This window comes from Pteropus medius, unplaced genomic scaffold (genome assembly GCF_902729225.1).
Source record: "Pteropus medius unplaced genomic scaffold, Ma_sr-lr_union100, whole genome shotgun sequence".
NCBI classification, from domain to species: Eukaryota; Metazoa; Chordata; class Mammalia; order Chiroptera; family Pteropodidae; genus Pteropus; species Pteropus medius.
In genome coordinates, this window is record NW_024349803.1 from 23,180,118 (window position 1) to 23,188,466 (window position 8,349).

The following is an 8,349-nucleotide window of genomic DNA, read 5'->3' on the forward strand; positions in this document are numbered from 1 at the left end:
ATCACACGGGACCCCAGCCCGGGCGGCTGCTGTTGGTGAAATGGTTGCGACATTCGTCTGTGCCCTGACTGGCTTGGCGTCCGTTGCTGGCTCTGCAGTGAAGATTTCTGATGATTCCTGTCATTTGCTTCCCTAAAGCTGGGCCCTCCTTTTGAACATAGTGGACCTATATCTTTTGCTCTTTCTGCTGGAAGATTTTTAACTTGAAAAAAGTCGCCATTATGCTGTTATATTCCATTCCTGCCTTTATTAGCGGAAGATCCTTGTCACTGAACATCAGCTAGCATTTTAATAATGAGTCGAGAGGAGTGTTATTTCACACAATCTGTGTACTTTATCTTGTTAACACCTAGCCTGTCTTGTGCTGTAATGGTCAGATCAGCATCCTAGGCCTGTTTAACATCTTTTCACAAGTACCCTGTAGCACTCACTCCCATGCCTGAAACTTTCCGATGGATATTTTTGCTGGCCTCCTGTTAGCTCTTCAAACCCACTGTGCTTTTTGCTGCCACAAGGTGCTTCCTCTTCCTGGATCATACTTCCTCTTTACTCCTGCCGCCTTTCACCAAGCTAACGACGGTCACCCATCAAACCCAAGTTGGAGCATCGTTTGCTCAAGACTAGGTCAGGCACTTTTGTTATATGCTCTCAAGGGATTATTATTGGTCTTCCATTTCTCATCCATTTATTTGTGTGATTATTTTATGTTTAACTTTCCTTCCAGGCTACAAATTCCATGAGAACAAGGACCAGCTGGGTGTGGTTTGGCCCGACATTGTTTTCTCTGCATCTAGTACCACGCCTGGCACATGTAGGTACTCAGATGTGTGCTGGTTGAATGAATGAATGGTTTCTGAATTGTATACATGGCAACCGAAACCTAGAAATCTTAACCGCTTGACCAAAATCCTAGACCAACTCAGTAGCAGAGGTAGGAGTCGAACCCCGATCTGCCATTTTCTAGTTTTGTCATCTTCCTGTTAAACATAGCTGCTCTGTGCTTCTGTGTTGGCCTTTTAAATTTCTCCTTCATCTTAGAGTACCTGTTTGTTTAGTGCCTTGAAAGCGGCTAGGCTAACTCAGAGCCACATCCCGAGCGTGACCGCAGGCTCCAAGTCCACGACAGGTATGCGTCAGTGTGCCTACAGGTGAGCGTAGGGAAAGGGAGGGAAATCATCCTCCTTCAGGAGACTTTTCCTTTTAGTGTGTCCCAGTTTTAGAGAGAGAAACGAGGCTGTGGGAGCTGTTGTGAAGAGAGTCATCAGATGAGGGCTGTGTGGGAAGGTGGAAGCGGCTTAGAACTTACGTCAGTGCGTGTTCGTCCTGGAGCTGTCATGTCTACAGGGCTCCGCGCTAAGTTCAGGTAGGATTCAGTGTTTGTAGCCCTGACTCTTCTGCTCATTAGCTGTGAGATGTTGCACACGTCTTCTCTGGCCTCAGTTTCATGTCTAAAAAATGGTGAGCGTGTGTGCATGTGTGTGCATGTGTGCGTGTGTGTGTGTGAGAGTGTGTTGGGGGTGGGGGCGATCATAGAATTATTGGCAGAAATTCTGCCGGCAGGTCTATAAAAAGGACTTGTTCCCTTGTCCCTCACGTTCTTTGCTTAGTGAGCTGGAATGTTCTTGGAACTTGGGGGCCTAGGATAGAAACTATTCCATTATATAACCCAGCGCATCTGAGAGTTGACGGGGACCAGTCTCCCCTGTCTTTGGATCATAGCAGTTTTGTGGGGCTCATTGTAGGCCATTTCTCATAAGCGTCTGAATGAAAACATACCAGGAAGATTGAATGCCGCTCGATTTCCTTCCGGTTGGAGTAAGGAAATGTCAGTATGGGAGGGACTTTGGGAGTAAATGCAGTCACTTACTTTGTATGTGAGGAAAGCTGCGTTTCAGAAAGGAAAATTGGAGAACTAAGACTCGTAACTACAGACTTTGAACTTTAGGTCCGGTGTTATCTGTGCTGTACCAGGTGGCTCATTTTATTCCCCGCTATTTTCAGCGCAGTAAAAAGACCTGAAAATTTTCTCTGTTATAAGTAACGTTCAAATCTGGACAACTCAGTGAAGGATTAGAGTGTCCTTTTCTATCTTCCTTTTCTTGTGGAAATATCCTTTCTCTGATTATAAACACAATATATGCTCATTGTAACAAAATGCAACCCATTCAGAAGTACACAATGTAGAAAATGAAGGATTTTCACATACCCAGTCCCCTAGACACAATCACTGGTAACTTGTTATCTTGATTCATGATTGTCGTCAGGCTTTTCTCTCTCCCTCATCCCCCCCCATATATAAATATATCATTATATATAATATACAGTGTGATATATAATGAAACATAGATGTATAATGATATATAATTATGTCTATAGTTAGCTGTGTTACATATTGTATATATGTATACATATAGCTGTGCAGATCACAGCTAGTGAGATGTATCTTGCATGCATAGATCTTGAATATATATCTTGAATATATATACAAATTTGTATGTATTTAAAAGTCAGATCATATTATATATACTATTTGCATCTCACTTCTGTTTCTTAGTAATATTAAGGGACTCACAGACATCTTTCCTTGTTAGCACGTCTAATTTATTATTCTTTCATCGGATGCCTTGCAGGTCGTCGTATTGCTATATTTAAATGACCCTCTTCCCTTGCGTGTTTATATTGTTTCCAGTCTCCCGCTATTTTGGGTCATGCTGCAGTGAACGTCTTCTGCATACTTCTTTGCATATTCATGTTTCTTCATGATAACTTTCTAGAAACCACGCTTCGAGGTAGTCGTAGTATTTAAGCACACAATTGTGTAAGTGAAGAAATATGGTTAGCCAGTTCCCACATAGGACAGAGGTTTCTGGCCGAGGGCAAGTTCAGATACAAGGCCGCGAAGCACATGAGCCTTTCCTTGGTCAAACGTTGCGTGTTGTACTCAGCCTCACAGGATCAGCTCGGTGCGCTGCGTTCCTGCCCAGTGACCCCTGCGAGTCCTTCCTGTAAAACTTTGCTTCACCTGGCTGAAGTTCACTGTCGATGGATCTCATCAGGTTAAAGACGCCTAGGGTGTAAGTGAATCGTCCCAGCCCGTCGGGCGTTGAGCGAGGCCACCAATTATGTGTCAAGGAGTGAAGCAAAGAGGAAAAATCTGACTTCTCTGCTGAGAAACTGTCGTTTGTGAGAAAACAAGGGGGCCCGTCAGGCTGGGAAGGGGCCCCCATGGCTTGGGTGTCCTGTTCCTTTCGTTGCTTGAGCTTTGCTCTCTCTATGACACCTGTCACACAGCCAGCACTTTCAGAAGCATCTAGAAGCTCCCTCACACTCCGAGCCCTAGCTGAACCGTGTGGCCCTGGTCTGCTCTGGAGGGTTATTGCTACTTCGGTGTGAACCCGCAGACTCTGGGGTTGCGAGAGAGAGGGGAGCCATCAGAAGCCACCTGGCGGGGTGACCCCTTGCCTCTGGTTTCTTTGGGAATGTGTCTTTGAATGGCTCTTCTTGGTCTTCAGATTAAGTTTATATTCCTAGCCTAGTGGTGGAACCTCTGTAACTGAGACAGAGACGACCCCCCAGCCACAGTCCCTCGCTCCCCTCAACACGCCTGCACCCCAGTCAGCCTCATCATTCCTCTCTGTCTTGACGTATGCCATACGCCATCTTCTATGCCTGCGACTGTCATTCATGTGGCTTCAATGCCATCACTTCCACGGCGTCTTCCTTTCTGAGCCCTGTGACATTTTCACTGGACTTTTTTGTGACACTAATGCTTTTTATTCTATGTTTAAATTTTCTATGTACCTATCTATGTCTCCTACTGGAACCTGAACTCTCAGAGCACGGCCGATGCGACTGTGCCTGTTCTCGGTGGCCGTCTGACACCCAGCACGGCAAACACTCAGTGGCGTTTATCACGGAGGTGGACGATGGACAAGCCCAGTCTTGCTCCGAGCGGCCCCGTGTCAGGAAGGCCGGAAGAGGAAAGGCACCCCGCTTTTGGGGACAGCTTGAATTACCAGGCCGGGCCATCTAGCTCACGATCAGAAGACCGTGCTGTATCCAGGGCGCCTTAGTATGCGAATGCAACACCCGGAGTCACCCACTTCCACTCACTTTGTCCCTAACGTCTTACCCAAAGAACTGGTCCCCTTGGGCCGTTGGGAGAAATGCGGGAAGCCCAGCCTCCCAAAGACGAAGAGCACCGTGAACAGGGCGGTGTGGACCGTGGAAAGGTCTTGCCTCCCAGTTCTGGAGGCCGGAAGTCCCAGGTCCAGGTGCCCTCAGGGCGGTTCCGTCTGAGGCTGTGAGGGCGGGTCTCGTCCAGGCGCGGCACCGTGGCCGCCAGCGACCACCTTCTCCCTGTTTCTCCACGTCGCCCGCCCCGTCTGCGCGTCTGTCTCCGCGTCTAAGCTTCCCCCTTTCAGGAGTCACGTTGCAGTGGGGCCCACCCTTAACTCGGTTAGCTGCCTGAGACCCCACTTCTGAGGTGCTGTGGGTTAGGCCTTCGGCGTGTCCTTGTCTCTGTGTGTGAGTGTGTGTGTGGGGGGGTGATACGATTTAGCTCATGACAGCTTCTAACAGATAAAACAAAAACATCTCGACCTTCTCCATGAGAAGGAGCCTGCGCTCAGAACCAGAGAGAGCTGTTTGAGCCCCCCGCCCCGGCTCTGCTCGTTCTAGCTGTGTCCGGGTCGGAGAGGGACCTGTGGGCCTGCAGCCCAGGCCACCTCCTGGAGCCGCTCGGGCTGGAGTACAGACAGGAAGCGGCCACGCGGTGTTGACCCGGAAGACGAGGCAGAGCTTGCGTTTGTGTGCTGGGCCGGGCATCACTCCAGAGCCTCCCGATATTGGGCCAGAGTCAGCAAGGCCGATCACTTCACAGTCTCGGTGAGACAGAACACCCCAAAGAAGAACCTGTCCATGCTGAAGGTTTGGGGAGGACAGGGAACCGCGTACCCCTGGACTCTTGCAGAGATCCCGTGAGACTCCCCAGCTGTTGCCGGTCCTGCAGGACGGCCTCGGGCGGCCCGCTCGGCTCCCAGGCTCCCGCTCCCGCGAGTCGCCACGCGGTGCCCTGAGCCGGCAGCCATGAGACACCTGTGCACAGATGGCTGCGGCCTGTGGCCGGAGATCACAACGTGTCCGGAAATGGAAATATACACACAGGTATGTCAAAGTGTGTGAAACGTACAATACATGTACTTGTTATGTATATAATATATAATATGTATTATATAAAAAACATGTACATTTACATGTACAATGCACAATATAGCCAATCTGATATATATGCGATATATATATATAAATATATATATGTTTAAAATATATGTATATATAAATACATAAATTTATAATACATATGTGTCAACACATATAGAATGTATATTCAAAATATGCACGTTTAAAAACATTACACATGATGTATATGTATTATATGCCTCTTTCTATATATTTATATCAGCCTAGAAATGCATTTGGAATATATACAGTTGAATATATATTGTATATTAAAAATATCTCTACATACAACATATATTTTACATATTCCTCTACATGTTAGGGAGCTATGCCTATGTATCAATCTACCTACATACATATGGAGAGGTAATTTGGAATATATACATGAACATTTATTGCAGACGCTCATGTGATCTGAGAGAGAAGAGAGATGTCAGAAATCATGGAGTAAATATATATAAATTTACATATAAAAATATGTATATTTTAACCTCTTTATTTGAACAGTGTTCAGATGACTATCAAAAAGCGTGACCCCTCCCTGAGTATTATCGATGCAGGAGGCACTGTGGCAGCCAGGGTCCGGGGGGAGCGTTTACAAAGGCATAACGAGCACGTGTGTGGTTTTCTCTGTCTGTGGGACCTGCGGACGCACAGCGATCTGGCATTGCGGGAAGGCAGATCCTGGGAGAGTCCCATCCTTGGCCTTTGGGGCTTTTAAGCCGAATTATTAGGGAAGCAGCACACCCTGGGTTGGTTTCGGCTGCATGCTTGTAACTCTGGCATTTATGGTTGGGGGTAGTGCCTGCCTTCCTCCTCCCCGCCCACCAACCGCCCTGGAGTGAGTCACAGGCCGGAGCCCAAACCTTGTGGTTGCAGCTGTGTGACCTGGCAAGCTGTTGGCAGGCTTGCCACCTCAGCCCTCAGGCTGGGGAAGCTGGCAGGGTTGGAGGGCTGCGGTCCAAGATGCGCCCTGTTGACCAGGATTAACTGCCTTAAGCAACAGGCCGTGGCTGAGTTGCCACGGAACTGTGTGGGAAGCTAGCTGCTTTCCTGCGAGGCCCGCCTTCCGGAGGCGAGTCTCGGGCACGGCCGGGCCGCTGTCCCCTCTCAGGGGAAGTGGCAGACGCGCAGAGAGCAGAGGCGGGAAGGCCGCTGGGGAGTTGGTGTCACATACCCCAGCCTCACATACCCCAGAGGCGGGGTTTGAATGCGGACGCTGGCGCTCTGGACCCTTTGCCACAGCTCCGTCTCTTCCTCTGCTTTATTGGGGGAGCCCGCGGGAGTTGGGTGTAGCAGGATGGAGCGATTATTCTTTTTGGCAATAGCAGTCCTGCCCAGATGATCCCGAAATGCAGAAAAGATTTACTCCAGGATCCAGAAGCTCCCCGCTCTCTCTGCTGGTTGTGCAGAAATCTGGAAGACCCACGAACGCTTGACTCGTTTTTATCCGCATCGGGACTTCAGTCTCACCGCCTCTCTCGGGTCTTGCTTTCGGAACAATCAGGTCTTGTTTTAAATCACGAGTAAAGGGTTCTGCACGTCTCAGGCCGCATGTCTCGTGGCTCCCGCTTTATTGGCCTCGTTCGGCGCGTCGCTTCCTGCCGGTCCTGGACAGTCACTCCCAGTTCCTGCGAGCGAAAATAACTACACTCGCCAGCTTGGGGCGGTGAGTTATAACTGACTCCGGATTAAATGCACTGGGGATGCCATTCCCGACTCGACATATTTACGTGTCTTTTAAATACGCCCGGCCCTGTTCAGACTCGGGGGCTATACAGCTGCCCTCATGGAGCCGACGTTCTAGCGGAGGGCGGAGGACCTACACCGTGAACAAGTAAATGTAGAGTTAAGCTCCAGCCAGTGCCTTGCAGAGAAAGAAAGCGGAGGGAGGAGACGGAGAGCGACAGGACAGGAGGCGGGTTATTCGGGTTATTCGGAGGGAGGGTCCGCGTCTCTGTGGAAGCGGCATTTGAGCAGAGACCACACAGAAGGAGGGGAGAGGCAGGCGGACGGCTCCTCGGGGGTGGGGGGGAAGGGGCAGGGCAGCAGGTACCGAAGGCTGCAGGGCTGCAGGGAGTGCGGTGTTCAAGGCGCAGTACAGGGGCCCACGTGGCAGGACGTGCGGGCAGAGAGGAAGGCGGGAACGAGGCCACGCAGGACCAGGTCGCTCGGAGTGTGATGAAGGGCAGGATTCCGGACGGGGGAAGGGTGGGAGTCATGTCACCCACGACAGTGGTGGGAGAGTTAGATGAGGCGATGCAGAGCCCGACACCCAGTCAGCGCTCAGGGACCTCCGACCCCTCCCTCCCTCCGTGTCCTGCTCCCTGGTCCTTTCCTTCCTCCCTCCTCTGCATCTGTCCTGCTCAAGATGCCTGAGCGGCCGCTACTGTTGTCTTGTCACCTTATGCTAAACCCTAAGCTCCCCGAGTGCAGGGGAGGCGTCTCGTTTCTTCTTTCTTCGTGATCAGTGCATCACCCAGTGCCTCGCAGATTGTTGGGCTGCAGCCAAGTGTATCGACTTCACATTCAAGATTTCCGCTCCACGAGGAATGGGGACGACGCCCAGGAGTTAGGGGAGCGCACGACGGGGCGCCCTTGCTTCCTGGAGAGCCCCGAGTCTGGGCACGGCGGACGCACGGCAGACGCACGCGGGGGGCTGCAGCGTGTTGCACGCAGCGCAGCTTCTGGGCGCCAGTAGCTGGGAGGCAGGTGCGTACCCCAGGGGGACTTGGACAAGCCGCTTGAGCTTTCCGAAGCTCAGTTTCCTCGCCTGTGCAACTGAGCTAATAACGCACAGGGTTACGGGGAATGGCACGCACAGCCCTGAGTACGGCGGACACTCCCAATGATCAGTCAATGCCGTCCACTGTTGAAGGCGCTGTCGTCCCCCCCAAACAAGGAGACCAACGCCAAGAGTCAGTCTGGCAGCGTGGAGAAGGGGCAGGAAGCTGTCCTTGCTGAAGTGGGACAGTCTGTCTTCAGTTAGTCGCGGCAGTGAGCCCGGTGCCGGCGGATGCCCGCGAGCAGCCCCGGCTCTTCTGTTCTTTCCACCTGTTGCTGCCAGTTTTGTCCATCTTGCTGGCGAAGACGATCACAACGTGCCTC